Source organism: Lactuca saligna, chromosome 5, assembly GCF_052625555.1.
Source record: "Lactuca saligna cultivar CGN05327 chromosome 5, ASM5262555v1, whole genome shotgun sequence".
Taxonomy (NCBI): domain Eukaryota; kingdom Viridiplantae; phylum Streptophyta; class Magnoliopsida; order Asterales; family Asteraceae; genus Lactuca; species Lactuca saligna.
Genome location: NC_136421.1, coordinates 246,404,172 through 246,418,807, shown reverse-complemented (window position 1 = coordinate 246,418,807; position 14,636 = coordinate 246,404,172). Strand labels below are relative to the sequence as shown.

General features: G+C 32.2%; 1 long non-coding RNA gene and 1 pseudogene across 3 annotated transcripts; one reads left to right on the top strand and one right to left on the bottom strand.

The window, feature by feature from the left end:
• Positions 1-4,110: 4,110 nt before the first annotated feature.
• On the top strand, positions 4,111-6,421 carry LOC145046478 (protein FAR1-RELATED SEQUENCE 5-like; annotated as a pseudogene).
• Positions 6,422-8,556: 2,135 nt separating this feature from the next.
• Positions 8,557-11,449, bottom strand: LOC145047243 (uncharacterized). Of its 3 annotated transcripts, XR_013682169.1 has the most exons (4): positions 10,500-11,439; positions 10,152-10,411; positions 9,063-9,582; positions 8,557-8,952 (listed from the first exon to the last, which is right to left on the bottom strand). It is a non-coding gene; the product is annotated as an uncharacterized LOC145047243 (long non-coding RNA). The 3 variants fall into 3 exon arrangements; XR_013682168.1 differs by having other exon boundaries at positions 8,557-9,582; positions 9,698-10,411; positions 10,500-11,449; XR_013682167.1 differs by having other exon boundaries at positions 8,557-9,582; positions 10,500-11,405.
• Between the last annotated feature and the right edge of the window lie 3,187 nt (positions 11,450-14,636).

Below are 14,636 nucleotides of genomic sequence, written 5' to 3'. Positions count from 1 at the left end.
TGAGTCCAATAAGCTGTTTTACCACGTAAAGTTTCCAACTTTACGTGCACAACCCCATGAATAAGGGAAATAAGGCTAAAAGATGCATAAAATGGGTAGATCTATGGTTATCATGCAATATAACTCCAAAAAGACAGTAGATCTGGGCTTTACTACACCCCAACATTCAGATCCATAGATATTCCGACTTAATAAGACATTCATGCAAGTGTAAGGCTTGGAACAAGCATCAACTAGCTCTTGGGAGAGCTCTAATGGAAGTTTAAAGCATATAACAAGATGGAACTCCGAAAATACCTCTATTAGCTCTGATTTGGCCTTGGATCTTTGCACTACAACACTTCTCCTTGCTTCTTCCTTCTTCTCCTTCTTCAAACCTTCACAAAATGGCACCAAAACACATATAAGCTCTTCAATGGAGGTTTGGGGCTCTAACACTGTGTTCTCAGGGTGAGGGAGGCGAGAATGGGGGCTATAAGGTGGTATAAATAGTGGGCAACCCGGGGATTTTAGGGTTTCACCCAGACGGACGGACTCGTCGAGTCCGGGATATGGACTCGCCGAGTCCCCGGCTCTCGCGTGCACAGAATATGCGACCCAACTCGGCGAGTCAGGCTAGAACTCGCCGAGTCCCTCTAGAAAAACTCACTACAATTGCCAATAAATCAACATACCGGGAACGGGTCGCTACATTATAACTATTGATCTATAATCCAAATTCTCTCGTCAAGTCCACCAACTTATACCCTTGTGCTATTACCTGTAATGCAAAGAAAACTGAGTGGGTCAGGCTTGGGAGCCTGGTGAGCATATAGGGTTTTCAACCCACAATAATACATTTATTATATTCAATTATCAAACAATCAACCCAAATACTCATCCCCATTATCCTCTTTATTCTTAAGGTTTTACCCTAAGAATCAACTATCCTTTATCCATTCGTTCCTAAGGATTTACCTAAGGAATTGACACGAAGTCCATTGTTGCCAAAGCTTATCTATCAGATACTAAATCCATAGTTATCAGGCGCTAACTCCATAGTCACCAAGGTTTATACAATAGTTACGAAGTCACATCGTCACCAAGGTTTATCAATAGGTACTAAGTCACATAGTCGCCAGCGTTTACTCAATAGGCACGAAGTCACATCGTCACCAAGGTTTATCAAATAGGCACGAAGTCGCATCGTCACCAAAGCTTACTCCATAAGCACAAAGTCGCATCGTCACCAATGCTTTACTCAATAGGCACTACGTCTCATAGTCACCGCTATTTCATCTCCCCATGTTCTACCCGACACATTTGTAGATATAAAATACATATACAGTTTAAATCATTTAACACCCGTATAAAAACATCAATTCCAAGCCCAACTCAAATAGACAAATAATATATAACACATAACACGTATTTCATAGCTAATAGTTTATATTTATGTGTTAGAAGAAAGTAACTATACACTCACACCAAACATATACTTAATACATTCAAACAATACTTGTATTAATATCGTGTTTATGAAAGGGACTATACACTCACGTGATCAGAAGATGATCGGACAACACTACGGATCTAAGAGTAGTATTCTTCGGTGAAACCGAGACCACTTCACAGATCGGGTTTCTCGCGGACAGAGCTTTGACTCGGAAATTCTTTTCTTCTCGGGATCTTCGGGCTTCAGGACTTGCTTCGGGCCTCGAGGTTGATACCGGGGCTTAGGGGGTATTTCTTTGCACGTAAATCGAGGTAAAACGGGAGAGAGAGGAGAGAAAATAGCAACCCTAAACGGTTGGCCCTTCAAATCTATTTATAGGGCAAAATTTGCCCTTGCCACGTCGTGGGCATGGTCGTCATTGCATGCGTCATTGCAAGTTGCGTCTGGGGGACTCCAGGAGGTGTCAAAAGACTTGTCACGTCATGGCACTGCTTGCCACGTCGTGGTATCTGGCAATTTTGGGGTTTCGCGCCCTGAACTTCAGAAATTCATAACTTTCGCATATGAACTCTGTTTTCGACGTTCTTTATATCGACACGTAGGTGAGATTATGACCTACAACTCTCGTTTAGACTTCGTTGGCTAAATTTGACTTTATTTTTAATATAATTTAAATATATTACTTATATATTATTTTTAGTAGGTTGGGACAGGAAAACTCCATTATAAATTCATAACATCTTCATCTGATGTCCATTCTCGCCTATCTTTTTATCGTTTCACTACTATTAATGAGATATTCGATTCTCGTTTAGATTGTTTCGGCTAAAAACCGTTCGATCTCAAATCGAGTATTCGGGCTGCATACCGCTAAGTCGAAACTTAGAAAAATCATAACTTCCTCATATGAAGTCAGATTTTGACGTTCTTTTTATGCACGCTCACGGTTTAACGTATTCTACGACTTTCGTTTATATCGCTAAGGATAAATATCGCTCTAACGTAAATTCACTTTTTACGTCGCGTTGTGTCGTGCGGGTTCTGTCGCGAAACTTCGACAGGTCATAACTTCTTCGTTATAACTCGGATTTTGACGTTCTTTATATGTGGAATCCTTGTAACATATACTATAACTTAGTTAAGATTACTCATTCTAAATAATCTATCATCAAAAAGTCATTTTTGACGCTTATCGTCTCTAAAATGACTAGCCCTGATCTACGGGCGTTACATTGTTACAAAGTATTTGATTTGGATGATGAATCAATACTATCACTATGAATCGAAGAGGACAAAGAGGAAGTGTTAGGAAGGCTGATGTCGAAAGAGAGATCATGAAGTTGAGCTGAAGAGGAAGAAACACAACACCGACACCAACACCAAACACAAAAGAAAAGTAAAAAATTGAAGGGTAAAAAGCTAAGAAATATCTCTTTGAATATAAAAAGGAGAGAGAGAGAGAGGACCCTTCTATATTAAATAATTATATTTTTTTATTTTTTTAAATAAGACAAAACTTCATAAATGGTCCCTGTAATAGTGAAATGACATAAATGCCCTTCACTTAACGATCAAAAGCTAACGGAGTTAGCGAAAAAGACCATTTGTTAAAAGTTTTGAAAGCACAAGGACCATCTGTGAGGTTTTTTGAAATTAAGGACTAAACTTGAAATTTTCAGAAACCAGACCATTTTTGAAGTTTTTTCTTATTATTTATGTTGAAATATGTAGAAAGTCTCTCTCGAACTAGTAACATTAGATGTGTCAAATCTACTTATAGTAATTTTTTTTGATGAATTATTATTTGTGAACTTTTGGCAAAAGTCTCACACACACACACACACACATATATATATATATATATATATATATATATATATATATATATATATATATATATATATATATATATATATATATATATATATATATATATATATATGAGTAAATTACTGAAATCGTCCCTATGGTTTGGTCAAAATTTCACGTTTGGTCCCTAACTTTTCTTATGCACTCGGATCGTCCTTGTAGTTTGATTTTGTTGCGTTTTTTGTCCCTTACATACATAAAATTAGGGACCAAACGTGCAATTTTGATCAAACCATAGGGATGAAAATCGCAACAAAATCAAACCATAGGAACGATCCAAGTGCAAAAAAAAAGTTAGGGATCAAAAATGAAATTTTGACCTAACCATAGGAACGATTTTAGTAATTTACTATATATATATATATATATATATATATATATATATATATATATATATATATATATATATATATATAAAATTACTACATGGGAATGTGTTAATTTTAATTTAAATAAGATAAACAGTGCACAACTTTATTATTACCGGGAAATATTTAATTACTACCTGGAATGGAACAGGGGATGTGAATTTGAAGAAGACAATCACTGCAGGAAAATTAACGACTAAAATCGACCTGGAACAAGCGATGCAAAATCAAAAAAGACGATATTAGGGTTGAAGATGACTAGTCAATAAAGAATGATCGTGAATACTAAGATCGAAAGAAGGAAAGAAACCATATGCTAGGAAATCGTAAAATCAATTTAAGGATTTGATTGTTCATCTACAAAACGACGTCGAGTTTTATATTCTATACCTAAGCTTAAATGCCTAATAGCCATATATGTACTACAGGTCATTCACTATGAACACAGAAATACAAGTAGCAGACAAATCTATTGAAACACATATGGTTAACGACATCGATACAAATAGTTATCTAGAATCAACTTTAGAATACGAGAAAATAAATGATATCGATGTAAATCTGGGTCACGATGGAGATGAAAGTATCATTGGAAAGGTTTTTAGTACACCTCATGATGCATATACGTTTTATAATCAATACGCTTTTTTACATGGATTTGGTATACGAATTCATTGGGCCTTTAAAAACAAGACGACAAATGAGCCATACCGTAAAATGTACGTTTGCAATAAACAAGGCTTTAAAAGATTGAAGGCTAATAGTTCTGGGGTTGCAAAGAAACAACGTAGAAATTTGAGGACCGGATGCCAAGCAATGCTTCGAATTTCAAAGGGAAAAGATGGGATATGGTTTGCGGACATGTTTAACGATACCCACAATCATGAGTTAAGTGTTACACCTACAAAAGTAATGAAGCATCGTTCTCATGGGAAGCTCCATCGTTCATTGGCATGTAAATCTCTTATGTTGGAGCTTGGTCAATCAGGATTAAAGCCTTCCCAAATAAAAAAGGTTGTTAATGCAATGAAAACTCCACAGGATCTTGATGTTACTTCAAAACAATGTGTGGATATATTATCTGAGCAACGAAGACAATACAAAGGTAAAGAGTTTTACGGGCTTATCAAACATTTCCAAGATAAAGCATTAGTAGATGACAACCAATATTTTGTTGTGGATTTATTTGAGGACGGGTCTCCTCGAAATATTTTTTGGGCCGATGGAAGATCAAGGGATGCCTATACTAAATTCGGAGATGTTGTTGTCTTTGATGTTACATACATGACAAACAAATTTAAGATGCCATTTTCTCCATTTGTTGGGGTGAACCATCATGGTCAAACCATACTGTTTGGTGGTGCATTGCTAGAAAATGAAAAGGAAGAAACTTTTTGTTGGTTATTTGAGCATTTTTTAAAGTGCATGTTCAACAAGCACCCATCTGCAATAATAACTGATCAAGATAAAGCAATTGGTAATGCAATAAAAAAAGTGTTTCCAAACACTCGACATCGCTACTGTGCATGGCATATTAAGAAGCATGAGCTTGAACATCTCCGACCGCTTGTAGCCCATTATAGTGATTTTAAGGAGTCTTATAGACAGTGGGTAAAAAGTGATACAGCTGAAGAATTTGAAACAGAGTGGGAAGTTATGCGTGGTAAGTATAACCTTGAAAATTGTTGTTGGATCATCGATATGTATAACCAATGAAAACATTGGGTTAAAGCCTACTTAAAGGATGTTCTTTTGCCGGCATGCCAACCAGTGGACGAAGCGAGAGCATTCATTCCTTTTTTGATGGATTTGTAAATTCCAAGACAATATTGAATGAGTTTGTAGTTCAATATGATAAAGCAGTTGAATCTCGAAGAGCCGTTGAAGAAGATGAAGACTTTAAGACTATGAACTCGAAGCCAATTCTATCTTCTGTTCATCCAATAGAAGCAAAAGCAGGTGAATGTTATACCAAAAATATTTTTGACATTTTTAAAAAAGAATGGATAGAAGCTACACAAAATTTAACTCATGAAACATTAAGCAAATGTACAAAAGAAATCAAATATAGAGTTGGCCAAGTGGATATTGATAAAGCGCATTGGAGATTTGTTAGTTATCGTTTCACGAATCAAGTGAATGTCAGATGTTCGTGTGCTAAGTTTGAAACATATGGCATATTATGCAAACATAGTCTATACGTGATCAAGAAGAGAAATGTTCAAACCCTTCCTGACCATTATATTTTACCTAGGTGGACACTTGATGCAAGGTTTAGGTTGGGTAGTCACAGCGTCAGAATGCATGAGATCAATACCGAAAAGGAAGTTAGTGCCTTAACCCTATGGTATGTCCGTGCAAACTGTAACAAAGCAATCGAACATGCAAAAGACTCCCCTTCAAAGATAAAAAAGTTCAACAATTTAGTGATAAAGTTTTTAGAAGATGAAATTATTCAGAAAAAGCCAAATGGACCTCAAAACGTATCTCAAGATTCTTGTGTAGGAATTTCCCAGTTAGACATGATGCCTCATAAGGGCGTCCTAAAAATGCAAACAGGATTAAGTCTTCTTTGGAGCTGGCAAAGAAAAAGAGAACTTGTTCTCATTGCAAGGATCTGGGTCATTATGCTACTGGTTGTCCAAGCAGAAAGGTATTTTTTTAAGCTTTATGATTTTTGTAATCTAATGCTCATTTTTTATTTTTCTTTTTGGTATAGGCAGAGGAGGCTTTACAAGAGAAACGATGAAGCTATTTTTTTGAAGTTATTCTAGGGGTGGTACATAATAAGAGAACTAGCTGAATTTTTTTTATTTGATTTACATAAACCAATGAAATTGGTTATTTGAGAGTTTTCATTACTATTAAAATAACAAAATTGGTTATTTGATACTTGAGTTTTCTCCACTCACAATGTACTTTATACTGTTTATTTTAATTAGTGATTTAGTATCATGGGCTCTCATTTCTTATTGGTATTTAATGTTTAATAATTGTTTCATGTTTGTGTATAAAATCCGATCACCATTCTTTGATTATGTTATTATAAAATATTTTATGCACCAAGTGTACCTTCTATGATACAATGCACTAATGAAACAAAGTGTATGTACAATGCAATAATAGAAAAAAAATAGAAAGTAAAATGCTATAATAAGAAAAAAAATTACTATAAATCATTACTTTAATATAGTCGTAATCAATTTAAAAAATAAATTTACAACAAGAATTTTTCTTGACATCGAGTCTAATAATTGGCATTTGCAATCGGATGCAACATCTGACATTTGCAATCGAATGTGGGCGTCCTGAATAAAGATAGAGAGCAAGCAATAACAAAAGTATTGATGACCCTTTAATAAAAATTAGTTGCATAAATTGCAATATATACTATTATATATTGTAGCTTTGTTGTTGGTTTGTGAACTAAGCCATATTAGATGCATCCATGTTGATCTGTGTACACAAAACCAAAAAACCAAAAAGAAAGGCTTAAAAAGGTTTTAAAGTAAACATGATGTATCAACCAGCATGCCATCCCACTCTTGTACCTTTACCACTCTTATTTGATATATTTGACATCAAAAAATATGCAAATCTGTACAGGTTAGAATATGTGCTCAATAATTCTGATGCTCTTGCTGACAACACTAGAGTTCCTGGAACATCATGCCTCTGTTGAGTAAAAAAACTACATACTAACTTTGTTAAATATGTTTTTTTGAATCAATATCAAATAATTAGTTATAATGTCAAATGTGTGTATGCAGATTAATATGAATTTATGACTTAAGCTTTCAACCATAAACATGCTGATCTCATGAAGAAACTATAATTTGGTTTTTTTCCAACTGGTTTCCGGTACATCTCACGTGAAAAGATATACATCAAATTGAACTAATGAATTAGACATACAACAATTTGGAATACTATCATACTAAACCCCAAACCTCAAAAATCGGTAAAAAAAGAGAATTAAGAAAATCCCAACAAGATTAAATTGAGACATCAAACCTGAAATTCTACCGTGATCAAGCACTGACAGCTTATACTGAACAAAATAGAAATACCCACCAACTAGATGACCTAAATACGTAGTGAACAGTGTAGTTCAATTAGTGGGAAACAACACGAAATTGATGACTTTAAGACACTGGGTACGTCTCTGTATTGTATGGCTTTGCTAAAATTCGATAGAGAAAGGGAATTTAGGATAAAAAGTAAGCCTATTTCAGTTCTGATCGTCTTCAAGTTCTGATCGTCTTCAATCTTCAATATTACGACACTCTTCGGTAAGAAAGGATCCGACAAAATTCTTCATATTCAATTTTTTTTGCCTATCCCGATGATTGGAGTAAAACGATAAGGAAGAAGGAAGAAGCACGAGAATGGAATTAACGGACAATCTGGGAGGTGTAGATCGATACGTCAGAAAATGATCACATGAGTATTTGAGGAAGAAAATCAGCTGAAAACGGTGGTGGGTCTTTTTTTTATATGAAACGACAGGGTTTTGGAGGTTCTATACGTAAAGTTGGCTATATAACAGTCATATATATATATATATATATATATATATATATATATATATATATATATATATATATTTGGTCTTCATAATGTTTTTTGGTGGTGAATAATATTTACTAACTAGCGTAGATCCCATGCTCCGCATGGGTTATAATGACTTTTGTTTTCTAATTATCAGTGTTTGGATTAGTCGTGGTTAACTTTGATATATTTACGAAGTGATCGTTCATATAAAAAAAGTTAATATATGATGAAAAGTAGGTTTACATAACAACAACATAGAAATGATATTAGAAAGATAACAGGTAACATAGATGACATCCAAAAGATGGGAGTTATAAAGTACATAATCTATAATGTTAAAGGAAAAAAAAATCACGATAAGAAACAATATAATAGCAACATGATTTCAATTAGTTTACCAATAATAGAAACATATATGTCTTCCAAAAAAATCCTTTAAGGTGATGATGAAAATTTCTCGAAATTTGTCTTTCCATATGTGTCCCTGGCATCTTCTTCCTTCTTTTCAAAAACTCGGTATCCATAAACCTTAATAGCAAAAAGACAATTTGTCCCGAATAATTGTGCTAAATAAACCGTATCAATATCCTCAAATCCAAGCTTTTTGAAAAGAGTAAAATTGGTCAAACCCAATACCCGTTGTTTTATTTTCTTTCATGACACGATGTTGCTTTCTTCACTGACTAAAATATTTCACCTTTTGGTCTTAATTGAAACTGAATTGTCCTTTTGCATAATTCATATAAAAATCAATTTGTTGTATATGTAGGTTAAAAAAATGAAACAATGTCACGTAAATGCACATTTTAGTACATACACATATTTGAAAAAGTTACCTTCCAGTAGGATCCCATTCTATATCAGTTGCAATAAAATGCTCAGCAGTTGCTATAGTTTCAAGCGCATCCACATTGCCAAAATTACAAATGTTTAATCATTTAAGTAGGTTCAAAATGTAATCTTTGAAAAATTGGTATGTGAGAAAATACGATATTAAAAACTTAAAAGTGAGCTTAAAAAAAATTTGATTTTCGACAGTATAAAGATGTCTTAAAAAATCATCCTGATTAACTTAGAAACATGTTTTTTTATCACAAAAATGCCTTAAAAATTCAAACTTGGAAACGAAAATGAAATTGATTGATTGGGTACAAGAAAAGGATGAGTTGTTGAGAGATATTGAAGCTGAAAATTGTTTTTTAGTAGTTAAGAGAATGAATAAAATGGCATAAAGAAATGGTCAAAGATAAGTTAATAAGGGAAAAAAGAATTACTCTTGGGGTTAGGTGAACTCTCATAGGCCAAGAAGGGAACATGTCCAGATAGCTGCCGGTGTTGGTAATGTTGTGTATAAAGCTGCAAAAAAATAACACAATTAAAGAAAAAAAGTTTTAGAATAAATGACCTTCAACAAATTAAAAACAAAACAAAATCACACATTCAAAATATTGAAGTGTGTAGAAAAGGATACCTAATCCCTTTTACAACAAAACTTCAAGTATCCAAAAGAAAGATGCCCAGTCTGTACCGGAGAAAAACATCCATTCATTGATTATGATTAAAAAAAAAAAACAGTGAATTGCCATGAGTGTTCTTCAGCTGAGCTAGTGGCTTATTTACAGAATTGTTTTCAAATTTAGTGTGTCCAAATCGCCATCAATTCTGATACATTAAACATAAAGATACAAATAAACTTAATAAAAGATATAATCATTTTGCTAAGTCTCCATCTGATTAATATGCGAAACTTTCTTGAAGATACATAATGCAAATTATACAAATCAACTTCAACTACGGTGATGCAAAATCATTGGGCAAAACAAAGCCATAGGCTAAAATTTGATCATAAAAGTCAAAATAAGACATAAAGAATAATAACTCAGGTATTAACCTTTCTAGTTTCTACTGCTCAACATACTCCTAACCTTTTTCATCTTTTTGCTCAAGCAGTTGTGGTGGGTTAATCTGGAATTTGGCTAGCGATAGAAGGAGATTTTAGCGGAGGCAGCTAGCGTTTGGAGATGGTGGCAACCAGGAGTTGTTGTCATCACCACCTCAAGTGAATCAACGAAATATGTTCCATGTGAGATGCAGTTGGTGTAGATAGCAACAAAAACGGCACCCCTGTTTCACCCTCTCTTTCTCACCAATTATTTTCCATTGGATTCTGCCCAACAATTTCTGACTGAGCACACAAGAAGAGGAAAACTGTTAAGATAGTTCAAGTAATGATTGAATTTCATGGAAAAAAGTATGATTTCAGAGAAACTAACGTTGGAGTACGCAACTAATTTTAGAATCAGGTAACTGCAGTTCACTCAGACATATTAACAAACACTTAGTATGCCACCACAAGCGAGGTCATTTTCTGATCATATCTCTGTCCAAACACTTCCGTAATCACCTATTCTAAGGAACAATCTAAAGAAAATTGAAAATGCTGGCAAACATGGTTGCATTACTAATCCTCTCATTATTCTTGAAATTTATAATGCATGTGATTCCATTTCAACATTCATGAAAAGACGCATAAGTGAGTCAAGAACCAAAAAATCTGAATCATAACCAAAATGCCCCTCCACATAAATTATATCACCCTGATAATGAACAGATAAGAGTTACAAATTAGGGGAATTGAAGTGTGGAGGCTGGAAACAGAAGAAATAATAAAAGTTATGAAGTTGAAGAGGTTCAAGGAACTTATCATGGATTCCATGGAGTTAATTTTGTACAATTTTAAGCCGAGGTAGTTTGGTGATTGCCGAAATTTGTGATGTTGAGGCCTTTTGGATTATCGTAAGCGTTGTCGATAATCGAGCAGGTGCTCCTGCTACAGCATCCCGTTAGTCCCATACATCGTATCTTCCACAGGAAACATACGGAATCCATTCTTTGAAGGACTTTGAGGCCATGTAGAAGACGTGGATGAAGAGAGTGGTGTGGCGGAGCAATAGTATTGGGGGATAAAAACGGTGGAGGACATCATCGTCGAGAAGGAAATCGGTGGATTATGATAGAAGGGCGTGGACTTGAATCGGTTTAGAGAAGATATGGTTGAGTAATATTATTGGGAATAGAAACGGTGGAGGACACCTGTTGGTAGCACGAAGTCGGTGGAGGCAGAGAAGAACGCGTGGAAACGAAAATAGTTGCAGAGCATTGAGGTGGTGCAGTGCGAATTAACTTAACCATCGTAAAGTAAGTAACCTAAGGAACAGTATCTGTGGTTAGATACTGTAGCTAAGGCCACATAATTTTAATATATAGTATAATGAACTTAATATAATGATAAAAGCAAGCTAAAACAAATTAATTTATGATTTTATTGTAATATTTTTAACTATTACTTGTACGGGAAAAAAATACTTCTATTATGATTTTATATCAATCTATTTATTATACATTTATATTTGCTTATTTAAATTTTTTTATATATATCTCTAACTCTTCAAATTACTATCTAATATTAAAATTAATAATTTTTATTGTTGTTATAAATATAATACTTTTATGAAATGATTTCTCATATATGTTGATCGTGTTGGGAGATATATGGATGATTATATGATATTGACACGTGATATCCATGCAATTGAGTTCGTATTCAAAGTAACCAATTAATAACTACTATTTGTAAGACACTATGTATGAAATCTGTATATTATATGGGTTGATTTAAAAATATTAAAAATTAAAATGTAAACCTTTAATATTGTTTTAAATAAATATTAAAAAAACATATTTATTGCAATTTACTATCACATTTATTACAATTAATATTTTACATATATCGCTATAAGTATTATATGACTTTTTAATTTTTAAAATTGAAAAAAATAAAAAAATAAAATTTGATATGTGGATATTATTTATTTCAAAAATACCACAAAATGACAAATATCAAAACTAATGAGAGATTGACATGTGGCAAATAGATGTTCATTTATTAGAGTAAAAGAAAAGATGTTGAGTTATAAAAGGAAAATTAAAGATAAGTAAAATACAATTAAGATTAACCAATATAATAAATGTAATTAAAATAACATTTAAATCAATCAATTAAGCATCATTAATTAAAAAGCATTCTGAGTTGTAAAATCAAATATATAAGGTTTAATATTGTATTCAATGACTTAGACCTTTTAAATTCTTGATAATTATTACACTTATTTTAATAGTACATCTTTTGGAAATCAATGTACTTTTTATTTATAAATTAAGGGTAAATGGTACAAAAACACTTTTTAAACAGAAATTCGATTTTGACACCGTGTTTTTTTTGTATCAATTTTGATACCGTATTTTCCAATTTATTACAATTCTGACCATTTGACCGGTTAACCAGGTTACATGCTGACGTGTAAGTTTTGATAACGTGGCATGCTGACATTATATGCTGACGTGTCAAAATTGATTTTTTTTTCCATAAAAAACACTAAGTTTTCATTTTTTTTCGATTTTGACATTAAGTTTAATTTTTATTTTAATTTTGACACTATGTTTTTTTGTTCCAATCGAACATCATTTATCAAATTTTGTTCAATTTTGTCTATTTCTCATTTGAAACTGTATAAATATATTTTTTATTACATTTTAAACCGTATAAACATATTTTTTTTCGTTTAAAAACCACATTTTTATTTAAATACAAGGTGCTTTTTTCTTAGATTCAAAGCATTAGTTATATCATGAGAATCAAACTAACCATAAGCTTCTAATAAGATGTAAAAATTTGATGGGTTGCAAACTTGATATCTGAGCTTTGATTGACTACACTCCTCCAAACCTCCAAACACATTTTAAAGTTGCATATTTAATATAAAATACAATTTTTATATAACTAATACATATTTATATATAAAGATATGGTTTGAGTGTAAAAAAAATGTATTTATACAAAACTATGGTTTTTAAATGAAAAAAAAAACATATTTATACGATTTAAATGTATTAAAAAAAATATTTATACGGTTTCAAATAGAAAATTGTCAACATTGAAAAAAATGATGTTCGATTTGGAACAAAAAAACATAATGTCAAAGTTGAAAGAAAAAATTAAACTGAGTGTCAATATCGAAAAAAAATGAAAACTTAGTGTTTTTTGTGAGAAAAAAATTTAATTTTGACACATCAACATATAATGTCAGCATGCCACATCATCAAAACTGATACGTCATTATGCCATGTCAGAATGTAACCTGGTTAATCGGTCAAGTGGTCAGAATTGTTACAAATTGAAAAATACAGTGTTAAAATTGACACAAAAAATAACACGGTATCAAAACCGAATTTGTGTATAAAAAGAATGTTTTTTGTGTCATTTCCCCTAAATTCAAATCTAAACATTAACATAAGCTATTATAAATCAAGGATACTTTAAATAATATGTTAATTTTTTGTACCCACCCATCCATCAAAGTTAAATTTATTTTTTCTTTTCATGAAAAATCCACAGATGGAGCCTATTACGATGATGTAATTTAAATATGTATTTATCATATTGTATACTTAAAAATACTTACACATTTTACAATATTACAATAACATAGAGCAAAGACAATTATTTTTTATTGCATATTATTTTAATTTCATTATTGTGTTTTACACGACGGATGGACATTCGCTTATTAAATTCAATAAAAGATAATCCACATAACCAAATTTCTAGACCATAACAAATAGATTTATTTAAAAACTACTACGAAGAATTAAATTAAAACAGAACAAATAAAACATATAATTCGGATGATGTTTTAACACTTATTGACAATTTATATCATGTAATTAATTAAAAATTAATAAAGATAATGTAATCCGAAAGTATAAATATACTGAAGATAAATATAAACATTTCAAATAAACTCTAAATTTGATTCTTGTTAATGATTTTTCTTTAGTTTATGTCTAACACAAAAAAATACATAATTTTTTTTTGAGTAAATTACTAAAATCGTCTCCATAGTTTGGTCAAAATTTCGTGTTTGATCCCTACCTTTTTTTTTTGCACTCGGATCGTCCCTATGGTTTGATTTCGTTGCGATTTTCATCCCTATAGTTTTATCAAAATTACACGTTTGGTCCCTAATTTTATGTATGTAAGGGATAAAAAACACAACAAAATCAAATTACATGGACGATCCGAGTGCAGAAGAAAAGTTAGGGACCAAACGTGAAATTTTGACTAAACCATAGGGACGATTTCAGTAATTTACTCTTTTTTTTTTTTTTTACATTTTTTGGTCCCTGTATCGGGTAATATTCTATTTTTGGTTTATAGGCTACAAATTCATCAACCCAACTATTAAATTTACATGAAAAATCAAACAACAATACACCAGGAGACACACATGTTACAATGAAAAAAAGAGGCTAAAATAGCAATAGTAATTTCAACATAAACAAAAAAAACA